Source organism: Paramisgurnus dabryanus, chromosome 6, assembly GCF_030506205.2.
Source record: "Paramisgurnus dabryanus chromosome 6, PD_genome_1.1, whole genome shotgun sequence".
Classification (NCBI taxonomy): domain Eukaryota; kingdom Metazoa; phylum Chordata; class Actinopteri; order Cypriniformes; family Cobitidae; genus Paramisgurnus; species Paramisgurnus dabryanus.
The window spans coordinates 17,514,883-17,535,191 of record NC_133342.1 but is presented as its reverse complement, the minus strand read 5'-3'; the positions used below and the strand labels follow the sequence as shown (position 1 = coordinate 17,535,191).

Here is a 20,309-nt window from a genome sequence, read left to right as displayed (position 1 = left end):
TCTGACCACCCGGCTGAATTACCTACTGTTTTTAACAAACACTAAGGCCGTGATGTAATTTAATTGCTATCTGAATCCACATCTCTGATTTTATGAAAATGGATCAATGCAAAAGTCATTCCCCACATCCACTTAGACCAGTGGTTTTCAAACTGGGGGGCCGCGAGATGGTGCCAGTGGGGGCCCAGTTTTATGACATTTATGAAATACATTAATTTATCATCAATTCTGTGTAGTTAAACCTTAAAAAAATAAGGCTACTAACCAAAAGCACTACTTTTTTGTATAATTTAATGTTTTTTTTATTAAAATGTTGAGTTTTAGAACAGTTTTTTGTCACAAATTTACTTTGGGGGGCCGCACGCTGAAAAAGTTTGGGAACCACTGACTTAGACCACTGAAAAGCACTATAAGGTCACATGCTTTGCGTTATTCTGCAACAGTGAAGGGTCTTCCTTTGCGTGCATTTTAGACACCTTCATAACTGAATTGATAAAATATTTATGGGAACAAACTTTCATCATTGCTCCACTGTAACATGTGGGACCTGATATAAAAACGAGAAAAAAATCATGAAAACATTTAAATGGCCCATTATCATAGCAAAAGATACTAAATACAATTTTAAAATGCATTCAATTTTGCATATTCCATATACATATAAACCAAGTATCTGGGTCATGTGAATGATCATGTAATTAACCACATGTGCAATGCATTTCCAGGTGTTTAGAATGATAAACTCACATATCCATGAATTTATCTTCATTTAAATGCATGAGTTTTATCACTAAGGAGCCATGCAAATTTAATTTTACAGCCATCCACATGAGAAACAATTACCATCTGAATATGCCTTTATTGTATAATTAAAACCAATTTTTTTGCCAAAGATGTGATTGATGCTTGTCCGTGCAAAAAACATCACAGTGCTGTGCGTGATTGCTTGGTTTTCTTTACAGTATAGAGTACTTAATGTGTTCTGAGTGATTTTTTTTGTGCGTAACTGTGTGGTTTCATAGGATGTTTTGGGTGGTTTCTAGGTGGTGGCTTATTGGGCCAAATCAAAAAAGGAAAATATATTATGCCAAACGATTACTTAATACCAAATATGCCACAAGTCATTTACATGTCAGAGTTTGAGGTATTATTCATGTTTATTATATTATAAATGATGCTGGATGAATTATGCAAATAATTTTCTATGTATACTAATATCATTAGTTCATAATTTAAAAGGAGTATTGTAATGTGTTGCCTGAACAAGAGATGAATGCAAGATTTATGATCAAACATTTATATAAATATTAAATTAAGAAACAGCTTATAAATCCAAACATTAACAATGGCCGGTGAGCATAAACATGACAAACGAAAACAAACAAGCAAAACATTAAAGAGCATTTAATTGCTTAAATACAGTGTGTTCACCTGGTTTATGGAAAAAAAATTTTTATATACCGTGCATTTTTGTAGCTCCAGTTTTTATTCTCTTCCTGAAACGAACAGATTTGAAAAGTTCTGTGTCCCTGATTGGCCAGCTAATCTGTAAGTTGTGATTGACCTGAATACCTCTGACGTCAGCAGGAAACGTGACACTCCTTACCATGTTTGAAAAATTGGGTTGCTAACAGGAGTTAATTTAAAGTCTCTGAGTCCGAAGCGGGAGGAATTATGATAATGTCGGTCTTGTCTTCATCACCAATCTCAGAAAGTAAACTGTTGCCTACAATCTGTGTGTTTGTTGTAGTCGAAGAAAAGAGATTTACATTGGAGAAGAAAACTCACCTCATCGTTTACTTTGGGATATGTACCTTTTGCATATCATTAACATGTACTCAGGGGCGGACTGGCCATCTGGCAAACCGGGCAGTTTCCCGGTGGGCCGACGTACTTTTTTGGCCGATACATCTCATACTATCTTTGTCTGAGCAGCCCAGTTAGCGTCTTTTTTTTCTAGACAGACCGGCCCACTGACACTTAAGCAGCAGCCCATTGGTTATTTTTTTTAAACGACATTAAGCTGGCCCAATGACTGACCAGCACAGTCATCATCCTTTCTTTTCCTAGATAGACCGGCCCACTCACATTTAAGCAGCAGCCCATTGGTTATTTTTTTTGAATGACATTAAGCTGGCCCAATCACCATTTTGGTCTCTGTGCAAGCGAGCGTGCATCGTCGGTCAGTTCACGTGTCAAAACAGAGAGAGAGAAAAAACGCAAGGGAGGCGCAGAAAAACTGCGCGACAAAAAGAAGCAGGCTCTTCAGGCAGACGCGGCAAAATGTGTTACAAAACACAAATGTTTTCTGCGGCAGCAGGACCTTCAACTCGCGTCGCTGGTGATGATGATGGTGGCGGCGGCGGTGGTACTGGAAGCACCAGCACGCAAGGGTCAGTGAGGAGAGGGAGAGAGACGAGGGAGAAGTGAGTGTAATGCCTGCGGTAAGCAGAACTGCTTTCAAAACACAAGTTTAGATGGATACCCCTTGATTAAACGGATTCAAAAACACAAAATATGGTGATAAAGCTGCAATAAAATAATTGCACTCTTTGCTCTGTCGCTACGAGTGTATCTGATTCTTAGATTTTTCGTTGATTGTCTGTTTCAAAACTTATAATTTCTCTTCAAGCAAAATCAAACAATCGAGGAGATCTGCTTACAGAAAAATATATGTTTATTGTATAACAACACACTTGACAGATAATGTAAAAAATCTCTATTACTGTAATCACACTAGTTTAGTTCAGTGAATGTAGTGAATACTTTCCTGTAAGTACTGGAAGTAATAATCAGTTTTCAATATTAATGTAAGCAGCACTTGTATTTTGTAATAAGTCAGCAATCCAATGGCAAATTTTGCCAATTGCATGAAGCTTGTTTTAGGATTCATAAGTGTGGATTATACAGTTTTATTGCATTAATAAATAACACGTTCTAGCAGTGTTTGTTGTGTCAACTCTCACTCTTTTCTACCTGCTATTAATTGGGTTTAGTGCTTTTATGGAATTGGAGTTGCTATTGCTATACATATTTAAATGCGTGCAAAGATGGGTGGTATTTGTAATTATACACTGCAAAAAATGATTTTCAAGAAAAAAAATTCTTAGTATTTTTGTCTTGTTTTCAGTAAAAATATCTAAACATTCTTAAAATAAGATGTTTTTTCTTGATTAGCAAAATTACCCAAGAAAATAAGTCTAGTTTTTAGACCAAAATTTTTAAATTTAAGTGATTTTGTGCATAAAACAAGCAAAAAAATCTGCCAATGGGGTAAGCAAATTTTCTTGCATTTAGTGTTTAAAAAAAATGTTCAAGAAATTTTTGCTTGGCAGATTTTTTTGCTTGTTTTATGCACAAAATCACTTAAATTTGATATTTTTGGTCTAAAAACTAGACTTATTTTCTTGGGTCGTTTTGTTCATCAAGAAAAAGCATCTTCATTTTTGAATTTTTAGATATTTTTACTGAAAACAAGACAAAAATACTAAGAAATTTTTTTCTTAAATAATTTTTTGCAGTGTAGTGTGGGCCGGTTTGGGACAAAATGCCAGGGCCGAATTTTTGTCCCAGTCCAGCCCTGCATGTACTAATACACGCGTACACACCAAAGGACATTTAAAAATGCGAATCGGACAACAGGTGCCCTTTAAAACAGCATGAGCAAATTAATAACAGATCGGGTAACACACCATTAAAACCATGGGGTATTAATACATGGAAAATTAACCTTAAACAATAAACAAAAATAAACAGGAAGTGAACCTACTTAACACAAAATATATATGTATAAAATATATGAAATCGTGAGTGCTGAGTTTTGGCAGTGGTTTCACAATCCTAACTGTATTTTTTCAGATTCACTAAAGAAACGTTTTTACTGTGTGTGACCAGATCATTGCTGGCATGTGCAAAATGCACTTAATTTGTTCTTGTTTATAAGAAGTTTTATCTAAAGAGAAGTGTTTCTAGCAGAATTTCTAATCTTTTGAAGTAAAAGATAAAAGTGAATAACAATTCAAAAGCCAACCGACAAAGTAACATGCCTGCAGCAATTTCCCAACCCATAAATGTGAATAAAAAGCTTGAAAACCTAAACTCCCCAAAGACACGGAATAGAAAACAATACTCTGTGATACAGAGGCACAATATGAATTGCTGTCTGTTTCGCAGCATGCAAACTATGCAGATCTAAACTTGTGTGCAATACAGCAATTACAAGAGCGTCTCACAAATGTCCGTGGTGTTCGTGGCTCAGTGCATTGGGAACACCTGATGTAGAGTTTGTAAATTGTTACAATACATCATTATCATCTCTCAGGAGATCGCGGGTGCGTATTAGCAGTTTTCACTTTTTACATTTCCAGTGTCTCAAATGGGAGCAATTATACGCAAAAGTTGGTTTTGCTGCTTTTCTTTATATCCCAAGTGCTTCTTTTGTTTGCATTTTACAGATTTTGTTAAACTATCTCACAGTTAAAAGAAATGGCATAGAAATTAGGCCATTATTGCATTACATTCTGTAAGCAGAGCTCACATGTCTTGTGTAATAAGAGAGACTGCCAGACGAACATCATTCAAATAAAACTGATCGCCCATCATCTCCTGAAGCTGTGTCGTCCTGTCTATCGCAGGCTCTCAATTTTCGCCAGCCTGTCTGAGAGGCGCTGAAGTGAAGCGAATTGCTGTCACAACCGGACCAGCCATTTCATCATTCTCCAAAAAAGGTGTGAAACGTGAAGTGATTTCACTTTGCAGAATTGACCACGAGGGCATCTCCTGGCAGAAAGACATTTCGGGTGTCAGGGTGCAGCTTTGTGCAGGAAGCAGAGCGTCCAAAACAATGAGACAGCAATGTAGAATGAGATTGTCCTTGGGAAAAAATACATTTTCTCATGAAGTACCGCTTTATATAGACTTTTAGTAGAGTAGAAGAATTTATATCAAACTTTATCATTTTATGATGTCTACTTTGATGATTGTATCTTTATATCATGACATTTATAAGGTAATACAATACATAATAGGAGGTAATAGAAAATCTATTACAGTATAAGCAACATTTTTCGAAAATCCTTTTCTAGGGCAAATTCTAATGCAGTACAGTATGGCAGGCATCCTAATGCAACCCCATAATGTTCTTGAAAAAAAAAGTTTTGAGCCACCATTCAAACTAATCATTTCCAAAAAATTGTATTTTCAAAATAATGCTTTTTTGCAAACTCCAAATGTGCATTTTTGTGCCACCTTTTCATACAAACCAGTGTTTTGTCCTGCTTTCATACAGTATGTAGGAGTGGTGGTGCCCTTTAATTCATTCTCTGCTTTTAAACTATGTAGTGCCTATATAAAGAGATATTTGGTCTCTGTGGATTCTCTCTCAGTTTTCTTTTTATTCACACACAGTTTTTAGGGACAACCATTTTTAGGCAGTGTCTGTCCACAGCCTGATAATTTCTGATAACCAGACAGTGCCCCACAGGAACATTCAGACATTGTCTTGTACTCTTTTATAATGAATTTGTTTGTGTACTTCATCTCTAACTTTTTGTAGACTTTGTTTCGCAAGCATGCTTCAGTGACACATGAATATGTATGCAAACAGCTGCTCCATTGTTTTTTTTTAATACAGTACAATGTCACATTTAAAGTAAACTTTTCTGTAGAACATGGGTGGTGCTTGCCAGTTAAAATTTGTGCCACGATGCTGCAGAGCAAATGGTCAAAAATGGTTCCTAGTGGCGGCACCCTTTAAAAAAGGCAAGGCAATTTTATTTGTATAGCACATTTCATACACAGAGGTCATTCAAAGTGCTGTGCATAGAAATCAGAAAACACATGATACAAGGGAATTAAAATAAAAATTCAAAGAATATAAAATGTGAAGACAGTTTAAAGTGTGTTAAAAACAATATAAACAAAATAAAAGCGACTTAAGTACCAAATATCAAATGCTACGTTGACAGGCAATCTACAACTTGTGTAGGGACGTTTTTTTAAGGTCAACTCGAGGGGCAACCTTCCGATCTCTACGATGAAGACAAATTAGAAGTGACTTAAAATGCATTTCATTGACTGGCTGTTATGGAGTCAATTCCCGTAGAAAATAATATGTTTACAGCCTGGTATAAAAAGTGTTTTGGTCTATATAGCTAATTTTGCCCTTCATGACAACTGTGAGGGGGTGAATTTTTTTGTAACTCATCTATTTAAATTATATTAAGCCTTAATGGTCTGCATAATTAAGGGTGTGGTCACTTGATTGACGGGTGAACTGCCACTGCTGTGACTAGAGTCAAGCTAGGCGTGTGTGGTTTCAGCAGCCAGCCACATCAGCTTAACCCACGTCCCGCCTCTTTACCCATTTTCGGTTATCTGCGAGTGATGCGCGGCCAAGATGGCGACAGCAGGCACCGCCTACTATTGGCTTGAAAAAAGTTTTGTACAAACCTATGGGTGAGGTCACAGACACTACATTTTTTTTACCGTCTATGGGTCAACTTAGCTCGATGGCAAACCAAACTCACAAATAAAAATTCACTTAAGAATTATAACTTTAATTGGATCCTTGTGGAAGCACACCTTTGCACCTAAAAAGTTCGTAGTACCTAAGGGGTGGAACACAGCAAAGCTTTTTTACGCAGCAGAAAATGCCTGCAGGAAGCTCATCGCCAGCTGTTTTTTCAGCTGATCGCCAGCTTTCTTCAGCTGAGCGCTTTGGTAGCTGTGTTTTTGAGCTGTGAGCCGGTTGGTTGTTGTGATATTTGTCTCGCCCCTCCTCCACTGTGATTGGATGGCCGTGTGAGAACTGACTTGACGAGCGGAGCTTTTCACCAAAAGTTGAACCTCTTTCAACTCTCGGCGCTGAGTGCGGAAAAACCACAGAGTGCCAGCTTTCAGTGCGGAAAAAAAAACGCTGCAGTCATAAAAGCATTGGTGTGCATGCCCCCTTAGAGCTACATATTGGTACCAAAGAGTGCATATTAGTACCTGTACCTGAAAGGTATACATTGGTACCAGTTGTATAGATATCTGTACCTAAATGGTACATTTTGGTGCTTTTTCTGCCCATGTGATAGCTTGGGACCATTTTTGATCATTTTTCTCACATTGTAGGAAATTCTGATTGGTGCTAGGGTGTTGTTAGGTTGCTACACTGTTAACGATTTCCCTGTATTTTTACAGTACGGTACTGGCAGCACGGTTGCCAGTAAGTTACTGTATTTTGGTTTTACAGTACTGTACTGTAATACCATTTTACAGTACACAAACTAGTACTGTATAGTTACAAAGCAGTACTGTACTGTAATTTTACAATATTTTATTACAGTAGTCTATTTTTACAGTAATTTACTGTAATGTCTATATTGACTCATAAATACTATTTATTACTTATTACAGTTAATACAATAATATTATATAAAATAGCTAGAGATTTAGGTTTAAATCTATAGTTATTAATATGGTAAAAATGCTATCCTTGACATGACATAATGAATTAAAAGGCAATCCAAGCAATGTTTGTATCAACATTTTATTTAAAAAACATTTAATCGAAACAAAACATATTTAAAACAAGATTTTAAACAATAATAAACATATAATCAAGTAACATAAAATAAAATCAACAAGTATAAACAAGTTTGGAGACCCCTGCTGTAACATATTTAACTCTGGCAAATAGAACACAGGTCCATATTGAAGTTTTCAGTTTAAAGTCCATCATCGACTAAAAGGTAACATTTCACTGTGGTAAAAAGAACACTGGCCCATAGTTTTAAATATTCTACTTGAATTTCATTTAACACTAAAAATAAATGCATTAAACTGTGGCAGACAGACCACAGTGGCCTTTACTTTGAAGTCATCCATTCGAACTCAATCAGGGACTGCATGAAGCTGTTCACAGGGGTTAATGGCCACAGCTTTTCTCTGCACCAAGTTCCTTGTCTTTTTGCTTGCTCCTTGTCTGGATGTGCACTTTTTCCCATCTTTGGAATTAATTCTATCCAGAAACCTGTTAGAAATATCATAAACATTAAGTCAACAAATATAAGATAGAAAAAGATTCTTAAAAAATTAAACTCAGCCTTGAATTTACTCCTATTCTGAAACCTTTTGCTCTTATTCTACTGTTCCACACCTAATTACATTAAAATACAGAAGATTCACTTACCTCTGAACAAACTCTTTCCTCAATGGACAGCATCCACATGGATCATGTCATGATTGAATGTCCTGAACAGAAAGTACAATTGTTACTGATTTGGACACAACTTTTTATTCTGAAAACAAAATCTTTTGTCAATAAAGTCCAGGGACACCTCTGCTAAATAAATACAATTATTAAATTAAATTTCTTATAACCAAAGTCTGAATATTTCTGTTTGTATATTTCTACATGGCAAACTAAGACAATTGTGTACATGTTGTGTATGGTCGTGTTACAGTGTTGTGTGTGGGAATTGTGAATGAGTGTATACATGGGTATTTAAAGAAACTGTAGTGGTAAAGTGCAAACTTACCGAACAATGTGCTTGGTGTGTGTCTGGTGTCACCCGTTGTGCCTCCACATCTGCCTTAACTCCTGAAAAGTGCAATGACACTCATGTAAACTACAAATAAAAAGTGATCAGCACATTCCTGTGTACTTTTACATGTGACGTGAAAGCATTTAATATTGCAGTCAAAAAAATACATGACTTGTAACTGTACATCATGTACTTGCCTGTGCCTTTAAAGATGATCCATCTTACCCAATCCGACTTACAAGCAATGGTAAGACTGTAAAAAAGACAAATGTTACAAAATCTGTTAGCCATAGAAATAAGTAGACATTGTGAAGGAAATGGTAAAAGAAAACTTAGTAACACTTTACTATAAGAGTTTATTCCTTAACATTTGGTAATGCCTTAGCTAATATGAACTAACAATGAACAATATATTTTACAACATTAATAATATTTGATAATGTTCATTGTGCAGAGACAAAGTGATTGATTTAAAAATGTATTAAGTGTTTAAATCTAATATCATGCTATGCTAACAAATAAAACATAACTGTAAGTGTTAAGTCAGTTGTAAAACATATATATATATATATATATATATATATATATATATATATATATATATATATATATATATATATTAGTTGTTATATTATATATAAATATCTAAATAAGTCTTTTTTAATTATTATTCTATAACATCTTGTCTACAGAAAATCTCTGAAAATGTCTCGTTTACTGCAGAAAATAGCGATTTATAGTGATAAGGTAAAAAGACTGTCCCTTTAATGTTTTACCCGGACGGCTGCGGTGTAACACTATTTCACGCAAAGTTTTTTAACAAGTTAGTAGCTAGCTGCTCACTTTAAAGATAAACATGATCGCCTAAATCTGAGCAATCCTGGTGATGCCAGTTTCCTACACGATGTTATAATGGACTATTTTACATCCAGAGATGAAGGATCAGATGACAGAGACGAGAAGACAAAGGTACGTAAATGCGGAGCCCATTCTCTTTTCGTGCATTGATTTGATGTGTTTTGGAAACTTATATACAGCGTGTAATGCATCTGAAGTGGTGGAAACAATATGCCATAAAAATGTATTGGACAACTTACTGGGCGTGTAAAACGCTTAAGAGAAGATATTCTCTGCTTTTGCTGATATAACTTACCGTAATATAATAACAACAACAATAAGCGCGGCAATCCCTTTCGTTCATCTGATATTAAGATGAGCCCAGGTCTGAATTATATTTGGTCGAAGTTAAAGCTGCGATGAGTTCGATGCATGTATCCAGTTAAATATGAGGTTTCTTGTTTTCACTTCTGTGGAGTAGTTCGGTACTATGCTGTGTACGGGGTGTCAAGTCCTATCTGTTTACAACCACGAGTCAGCCTTGCCAAACAGTCGAACTTAATACTTTTCTCTGACGCTAACTGAACGGATGAAACGCCGAGATAAACGACCGTTATGCTGGGACCGCAAGACTGCGCTGGCGGGTTGTCTTTGTCCATTTTGTTAAAAATAGTTTCATTGTCACCACACTTTCAACACAATATAAACTCACCAAACCGTCATAATTTAGTTAAAACAACCCTATATTCATTAAAAAAAGGTGTAAAGCGAGTTAAAGCAGCGGTAGACATCTGTGTGTAACGTTAGCTTACTTTCTGAGGGAGATTGAAACTTTGTTGGCGACCGTTTTTCTCTCTCATTGCACGTTTAAAACAATATTGTGACAAACTATTGACAACATTCTTAAACTAAAAATTAAGTTTTCATGAAACAGAAATATTTCAAACTTACCGAACTGACAGAAATCAATCGTCCTCCTTCAGCTGCAGCCAAGAGTTGTGCTCTCCCTCTGTCTGTGTGATTTGACGTTGGCGCACTTTCACTGATTATTGCAAGTACACCTGGCACATTACAGCAATGGCTACAGCAAGGTTACATCAAGACCAAAATATACTGTAAAATTTTCCCGCTCAAACAAATTTACCCAGAATGCATTATGAACTGCAGTACTGTACTGTAATGTACACATACAGTATAGTACTGTGGATTTTTACAGTACAGTGCTGCTAAATCTACAGCGACATCTAACAGTGTAAGTAAGCTGTTTTGGGTATAAATGTTAAGGCATTTATACTATGTTCTGGGTGGTTGATATGCTGTTGTCACTGGTTGCTAGGGCATAGTGTAAAACAGTGGTCTCCAACATGGTACCCGCGGGTCTTTGAGTTGCCCGCCAAAGCACACTCTATTAATAGCCTCAATTTTAATATTTATTTATTACATATTTTTATATTAGCTTGACTTCATTTATGTATGTTAACATTTTAAACAATGATAAAACAGTTCAACTGTTAATATAAAAAATTTATAAACATTTTTTTGAGTAGACTATATTAAAAAAGTAGCCCTGCACATTGTTTTATGCATTGTGGTAGCCCTTGCTCACAAAAAGGTTGGAGACGCCTGGTGTAAAAAGCAGTATGGAGTTTATTTTTGCAAGTCAAATTAGCCTAATTTTTAAGTTTTGACTTATGATAAGTTGAATTAAGAATGAGTTGAAATAGTTTAACTTAATTTGTTAAGTAACATAAAAATATATCTTGATATGATATCATTTTTACAGTGTAGGGTGTTCTGGGTGTTTTTTATTGGTCCACGTGAAAAAAGCCCACCCTGAGGTCCCTGTGATATCTTGGTCACTAACTATCTTTGTGTACTCTTTGTGGCTCAGGTTCTTCTTAATCTTTTATTAAAGTTAAAACTTCGAGAAAAATTTGGCTTGTTTGCTTTAAAAAGTAATTTCATAGCTTTCTTTAATCAAATGCATAATTATTAAGCTATGCACTGAAGTTTAATACTTGTGGTTAGGGGTTTGTTTTAGGCAATTAAATATTAAACTTATCCAGCACCGTGGTATTTACAGTATGGGCAAGCGCTTGCCTTTAGCAAGCACTGCTAATTCATTTTAGGTTCAGTGTTTATAGATAAAAACATCACAGAGAGCCAAAATTTGATACATAATTTGTAGTTTAGTAAAATGAGACCATTGGTTGGGGGGGGGAATCTTTCAGGCACGTTAAATGATAAGCCCACATAAAAAACAACTGGCATGTATGTAGCACTGCCGATGAGATGGTCCATGACCAATTACAAAAAAACAGCACCAAGCTCTCAATTGAGATCAGGACGCTGCGTCTGTAATTGAATTCTTATTTTATAACGGTAGTTCAGAAGGCTTAAAGCATCTTAACAGCTTGTGCGCACTTGTCCATGAATAGGATAAAAATCATCAAATTTTAATTGTGTGTATGCAATAGTGTGCAGAGACAATAAACGTATCTAGAGAGGCCGTTTGCTTTGCTCCTTTCAAACACTTAGCGAGTGGATATGCTGAGTGCATCATCAAATCTAGTCTATTTAAGCTTTGCTCATTTACACAAGGCAAAAAACTATCTTAATGCTTAACAATTTCATTAGCAAGGAAGTGCAACAACAGAATATGTAAAGCCTAATTAGAGATGCATTACAAATGCTGCTTTTAATAGAAGCTTCAAGCTCAATATTGTCACGAGACATTGCGACCGAAATGCCCCAAAGTGTTGACCCAACCAGGAACCCGATTTGTGAAAAAGTGGCACTCGATTTCAGCAAGATGAGAAAACAATGTTTTTTTCTTTTATGGCAAAAACGTGCATTGATCAAGGAGAAATGACATGTAAATTCTGATTTGTATGTGCGCTCTGTCCAGCCGTGGACCCTTCGGGTGAAGGAATCCATCACTATTGGCATCTGTGTCTGATTACCAGAGGGACCGTGCAGCTTTCATAGACCAGTAAAAGAGAAAACTGTCCCAACCTTTTTACAAGTGCATCACTCAGGGGGTGTGAGGAATGAGATGGCGCTAAGTGACACAGCAGCCTGTGCTTAGTTCTCTTTATGCAGACATCTGAGCTCGGTGCATCAGATAATGTGCTGGCCGCTCACTACCCAGCATGCGCTTCACTTGTCTGTTAGAGATGGATGTGTGTAGTTTAGATTAAATCTAAGTAGAAAAATTCACTTAAAGTCTGTGTGAGGTTGAGAAACTTGGCAATCTTTTTAAGATCAATGTTCTTATATGCGACGTATTGGGGTGTCTGGAAAAGTAGGTGATTATGAGGGATTCTTTTTAATGCAGTGCTCTTTACTTGGGAAATATGAAAGGCTTCATATGAGGGGTTGTGTAATTTCAACCAGAAGCGTGTTGCATGTTTAGATTGAGCAGATACTCGCATTGAATGTTTTACTGTATTTTGGTGAGTGAAATTGCACCATGCATAGATCATTTGCATTGAAGTCTATCATCATCGTCTCAGCCTCATGTCACTTCAAACTTTTGGCTTTTTTATGTAAAACACAAAAGTAGTTATTTAAAAAATCTGCATCAAAGCTGCTCTTCTCAATATAAATACATGGTGATCACAGGCTGTCAAATTGAGTTGCAATTTTGCTTGCTTTAATGAAAACTGAAATTATATATTCAGTTAGAAATTGAACTCTGTTCCCCTTGTATGTCAAATCAAAATCAGAGCGATGTTTGTCTGGCACAATGAACTATTACTGCCTATGGAAATTAATTACAATGGCGGTTGCACATCAAATTGAACTGCAAAAGTACTTTAAAGTACAACTTTAAACAACTTCCCTTTTCTGCCATTGGGCAAGCAAACAGGCAACCCCATGCCTACATGATGCCATTGGTAGAGCCATTGTACCGTGCCTGGTCTTGAATAACATATTTTTATTTTACATAACAGTTATTGCTATTTGAGTTATCAATACATTATACCTGTAGTATGATCATCATCCAATATAAATATATCAACCTATCCTCCAACCCATACAATTGTTTTGTTCATTATAAGTTGGGGTATAATTTTGCTATGATGACATGCATTGGGATATGATTTTCAATTTAAACCGTACACTGTAAAAAATTATTTGCCGCCTTAAAATTTTTTGTTAAATCAACTCAGATTTACAAGTCATGTCAACAGAGATGAGTTAACACAACTTATAAAATATAGTTGAGAAAAGTCAACTTAATTTTATAAGTTATAACAACTCACCTGTAGTTATAACAACTCATTTCTAGTCAAGATAAATAATAGTAAGTTGAAATAACTTGTAAATCCGAGTTGATTCAACAAAACATTTTAAGGCAGTGTAAGATTAAAAATATAGGAATTTAATACATGGTCACAACTTGTCACAACCCCCTATGCTAGTGATCAAAGACTATTGTCACAACTGTTAATCCAATACAGTGGGGGTTTAAGGTGGTTTTCTGATTGGCCAGTTTGAATGTATTGTGTTGGGTTTGTCAAGTACATTGGGGGTTAAAGGTGTTCTCTTTCTTCTAAACTTTCTTTCTTTCTCTGTTCTCTATCTTATCAGGTAATATCTCACATACATTGGAAACAGTCAATTGTTTGTATTATTTACCATTTCATGCAGTTATAGTGTAACCATTTCAACTGTAACTTTAAGTCAGCACTGTAATTAAACCTTTTCATTTACAAATCTGTTGTTTAGTTTTGATTTAGTGTTAACACTTAAACGCTCCATATTGCAATACAATATATTCGTACTCTAGCAACGCTCTCAGACATATTGTGTCCGAAACCCGGGAAAGATTGCAGTCTTGTTCTCCTTCCGAAACCTGAGATCCCTTACAGCAGCAAAGTATTTTTTACAGTGTAAGTATTAATTGTATTTTTAACATCTCACGAATTTCCGTGGGATAGTCACGGAATTTTTTGCTCATTTTTCCGTGGCATCCTTACGGATCTCCGCATTTTTCCGTGGCCCTGCTACGGACTGTCTTTTTCCGTGGCATTCTCACAGATTGGTTACTCAACTGTTTTGTCCTATTTTCAAACCATTTTCGCTTCGGTTTAGGCCGGGTTAGATTTACATGAAATGACATCCCTACCCAAACCCAATTCTAACCCCAACACCAGGCGACAAATGTTTAAAGTTTAGAAAATATAAAAGAATACATCAGAAAAAATAGTATAAACCAATAGTTAAAGTGACAAACTAACGCAAACACCAAATCTAACCCTAAACCGAAGCGAAAATGGTTTGAAAATAGGAAAAAGCACTTGAGTAACCAATCCTTGAGAATGTCACGTAAAAAGACAGTCCGTAGCAGGGCCACAGAAAAATGCGGAGATCCGTGAGAATGCCACGGAAAAATTAGCAAAAAATTCCGTGACTATCCCACGGAACTTTGTGAGATCAGGTTGATTTTTTATATTGCTGGGCATACAAAATAAAATAAAATTTTTGCGTACTATAAGTCTGTGTGTGCTGTGTGTAAATTATTATGTATATCTAAACACACAATAAAACAATATATATATATATTTAACATACATGAATGTGTGTGTATTTATTTATACATAATAATTACACACAGCACACACTTGTATGTTATGCTAAAAATCACTTTTATTTTGTATGAGATTAATCGTGATTAATCTTTGTCCAGCACTAATTTTTATTGCACATTCTGGCATTTAGGGCAAATAACATACCCATTTATTTATTATATGATATAAAACACAGCATACATAGCATTTTTTAAAAAGTACTTATAAGTATTTCAAGTGTATCGAAGTCAAACGATCGATTTATATAAAGAAAAGACACAAACGTGATAACAGAATTGACTTTGCATTGCATTCATGGATTTCATAAAGTGATTTTATGGCTTCGGTTTTGCAACATGTTGTGTTTTATATGGTTCAGAAGTGGTTGGGAGGTAAGGGGTGCGATACTCCAAAATATCTTTGAACCATAAATGTTTATGATACTATTTCTACATTTACAAATGCAAAAAATGAAATGAATCTAATCTGATGTATAACGCAAAAATATTAAAACATAACCATAGGTTACATAAGCTTTTGGCCGCTAGAAAGCACTTTATCCGTTACACATACTTTTACGTCGTAATAAGGTGCTAAGTTGCATAAATAAATGATGAGGTCGTTATTTTTCGATGACAGTTTCTGAATAAGATCATTTTACATCATAACACATACATTATACCCGTGGTATGATCAGTTAATCATCCAATGGAACTTGCATATGTATGTACAGTATGTAGCTTTACTGTACATTGTGCAAGTTTAATAATATTGCACGCAATGATTTCCAAAATTCCTGTAGTAAATCAGGTGCTATAGTAAATGTCCACTGTAATGCACATTGTAAATAAACGCGCTCTCGGTGGGCACCATGTATTCTTTATGAATTTCCCCTTTGAGAGTTACACTGATTGCTGAACACAGATGTGCATGAATAGATGGAAACACATTTAGCACAGTTGGTCAGCATTTCACCAACAAGCCATTTTTATGTGTACATGTCCTCTTCCATGTCCTAGCAGCCTTTAATTATATAGTCTGCGGGTTTGAAAGCTGAAGTTTACAGCTGAGATGGCCAAAATTGAACTTCAATTCACCTCTTCCTACTAGGATAATGTCACATCCGTGGGTTCCTGTTATTTCAGAGTGACTGTTCCCAGCGGTACAGTGGTACAGACTGTGCAGCGTACGAGACTGGATATAAAATGGCCAATCATCTACATTAATCGGCCCCGTGTGGATGCACTGTACGTGCTGCAGCAATTCAATGCCTGCTGAACAAGAGAATCTGTTCTTTGGAAGAGGTACACTGCTGTCACAGACTGAACTGTGCCGAAATTATGACATGCCGAATAAAGCTTTACACTTTATTTGGTTTATTTGTTTTGCTTATTTTAACTGCATATTTTGATTGGTTGAGGATTGAATGGAATAATCATTACACATTCAGATTTGCTTAGCTTCTTTAATTGATCTCAGTCATTAAAAAAATCGCCATGTATTTTGTGCGACCATACTTACTTGTGTAACTACTTCCTTACTTAAGAAAACATGGAAGTGTTTGGTGGCTTCTAAATGGTTTTCATTACATTGTGTAGGATTATTTTATTTAGAAAATATGATTAAAATTAACTAGGACTGGGTTACAATACATACTGTGAATTTTTTAATGTTTATTGTGTGTTAGATGTTGAAAGCATACAGCTGCATGAGAGAAGCTATAGCTGTTCTCTCTGGGTCACTGTAAAATATTTAAATGATATTTGACCTCTTAGCACTGTAATTTAAATCTCTGTTTCGGGCCTTTAATTCAGAACAGATGTTTGGCTTATATGTTTAGTGGCAATTTAAAAACATTATATTGACTCTCATTTGATTCAAAACATTTAAGTCTTTTAAACAGTTTTCGTTGCTATTGCAATAAAAACCCACACTGTAGTTCTTTGGTCCCTAATCTTCTCCTCAAGTATAATTTGCATCTGTTTAAAGTATTATCATTGCAGAAAAGCATAGATGATTTCACAATGTATTCCAAATGAAAATTACTGTCAATTTTGTTAGGCACTCCAGATAAGTGTATACATTAAATGCATTGAATACCAATGTAAATGTGTCATTGCATATTACCATTTTATCCTATCTTAGAAAATGGTGGTTTATTACTGTATGTAGACATCAGATTAATATTTAAAGATTAGAATATCAATGAAATTGGGTTATTTTGACGTGGACCAAAAAGTACTGTAACCACCAGTAGCAACAACATAGCAATGCACCACTCAGAACAACTTAACCAAACACATTTAGGGTAAGCAAGCAAGCCATGTAGAAATCTAGTAATTCCATGTAAATTCACACAAATTTTTCAATTCAACTTTATGTGTATATAGTAGCACTTTTTACAGTTTACACTGTTCCAAAGCAGCATTTTCTCATCACCTACTGTAATATATTGTAGTACTACTTGACAGAGCCAGTCATAAAAATACAGTATTTCCAATTTTACCTTTTTGTTATGTTCCTTGTGTCCAATATATCCATCTCTTGCTTCACAAATAATTCAGTGATGCTTAGCATTTATTCTATGAATATGTTATAAATTTCATTTTAAGGCTTCTGCCTCTGCCCGAGCATTTATACATTACACCCTCATTGTTTACCTTCGATTTTATTTTCTTCCCGTGGACAGAATGTTCTGTTCAATTTTTAAAAAAAAATATTTTTGGGGTTTGTGTTTGCCGCATTCAAATCAGATAGTTCTGGGCATTTTTCCTCCAGACTTTTTAATCCACACAGATAACGTTTATATATTGCAATATATATATATATATATATATATATACCAGTGGGGAACCTTCAGGGCCTTCTACGCCTTCAGAGAAGGCCTTACAAATTTAATAAAACGATTTTTTATAAATAAATAATAAATAATATAGTATTCAATAAAAATATGTTTTTACATTTTTTAATTTCTCTTTAATTTAATTTAATACAATACATGTAATATATTTTCTCTCATCTATGTTCTAACGTTAAGCTTACTGTCAGGTTTATGTCATGAAAACATCTAATCCAATCAGAATCGTCTGTCTCTATTAAGGCCCGGTTATCTGGCTCATTCATTGGTTAGGACTTCATGAATCCCCGGGAAGGCCAAGCTATGTGTTTTGGTGTGGAGAGTGACAGGCAAATCGACCAATCACGTTTTGATTTCAAGTGGGCGGGTAAAAAACAATACATTGTAAGCCTTCATGAAGTCCTAATCATGCAACAAACTGGATGCGAGCTGCCGTAAAACACCAAAGACGAAGATCATAGACCGTTAATATTAATACAGTCTAATGGCCCGAATCTCTGCGGTGATAGTGGTTGATGTAAATGGCGGAAAACGTGATTGACGTTGTGGATAGCTTGATAGGGCTGAGGTAAAAACGAATTTACGCGAATTTACGAACTTATGCGCGTACTCGTGAAGAGCACAGCTGTGAGAAGCGCGTGCAGAGGAGCCTGTGCATATGACGCGAACACGAGAAAACTAATGGGTTTAATTATACTTTTACTTCCTGACAGTTTCACTTGTTACGTGAGGAAAGTAATGACTGACAGACGACGCCAAATTACATACAATATAATTTCCTAACTAAATCTGAGAGAATGCGAAAACATTTAAATATTTTTTTCCTCGCTATACCCGATGGGCATATCTTATAAAAACAGTTATAAGCCACAAGGAGGTGCACTGAGAACGCAGGGTGCTATATTTCCCCTTATGAAAAAGACTAACAAGGTATCCTACAGCTAAATATATATTTCCAAAAAATAAAATAAAGAACATAATTTAAGCTTGTTAAATGCAAATTTACAGAGCCCCTGTCATTACAGAGCAGCAGAGTCTGTATTTGTGTTTATCAGTTAGATTAAAGTAATCTTAAACTTTAAAACTGCATTTAAAGGCAGACAATGCCCAATCTGTAATTTAACTTTGCGTGCTCCGAATTTTTACACGTTCACTGTATGATTTAACGAAATACGAATAGCCTAGTATTATGGATGGAGAGGCATTTGCACTTCATTGCATATTTTGAAGGCCCAGCTGAAGTACCCACGGTTCGCCACTGATATATTAGGGCCGGGACTCGTTTAAAAAAATTAATCTAATTAATTAGAGGCTTTGTAATTAATTAATTAATTAATTAATTAATTAAATTATTTTTTCACATAGATTTTTAGTAACGTTATACCATGAATAATGACTGAATACATAAGCTTAAGCAACAAAATATTGTTTATTTTTGTTCAACCAAGTCGTTGTACTCGGAGTCGGGCTACCGTCCACGCTAGCTGCTATATGTTTTGCATTGAGATGATACTTGAGGCTCGATGTGCTGCGGTGATATGTGAATTCCTTGTTGCATAGCTTACACACAACCATGCTCTTATCGACGCTTCCATCCGTTCATTTTTTATTAAAAAAATTCCCATCCATGGGGCCACAATTGTTTCCAATAAAAGTGCTGCGTTTTTCAAAAACGCTAGTAGCTGGTGGGTTTTGGTTTTGTTAAAACATTTTCAACTTTCGGTGACACACTCAGCTCATCAATGTCACTTTTCACTCAGCCGTCCAATCACAGTGGCGGAGGGGCGGAACAAATACCACAACAACCAACCTGTGCATCATACAGGGGCTGACAAACAAAACAGAAGTATCATAGCAACCAGAGTACTTAGCTGAAAAAACGCTGGCAAGCGCCCACAGTCAACATCTGGCTTTTCAGTCACATTTAAACGCTTTGGTGTACACGCTCCCTTACAATAACATTTATTTTATCAAGTTCAAGTTCCTTTATTTTATACCCTTAGGTAAATTAGGTTTCAGTGGCACGTTCACAGTTCATCACACAACAGACAATAAAAAGCAACACTAAAAGGACATCATAAGAACAGTAACATAAAATAACAGCATAAAATATATAAATAAATAATAACTTAAAAATAAATGGAAACCCCTTATTATGCCTTAAAATTATTCATGTGATTAATCACTGCTGGGACAAAAGCTTCTCTTAAATTGTTTTGTTGTGCAATGTGGTACTCTAAACGGGAGAAATTGAAACACCCATTCGCTGTACCTGCCTGGTTTACAGTAAAGCAGGGGTAAGTAAAGGCTCCCAAATCAACTTACTAGCCCATTTCCCAATTTGGTTTCAATTTTTCATTGATAGATTTCCATACCAGGACACCAAAGTAAATGACAGTACTGATTCAATGTAGGCACGATAAAACAAAATCTAGTTTCCTTCAAAACGTAACTTTGAATCAATGATAATCATTCATGATATCATATACTATACAGCTATACAAGCTT

General features: G+C 35.5%; 1 protein-coding gene across 1 annotated transcript in view; it reads left to right on the top strand.

Moving 5' to 3' along the window:
• Nucleotides 1-20,309, top strand: part of rgs18 (regulator of G protein signaling 18) — a 49,629-nt gene that overhangs the window by 1,775 nt on the left and 27,545 nt on the right. The window lies entirely within an intron of this gene.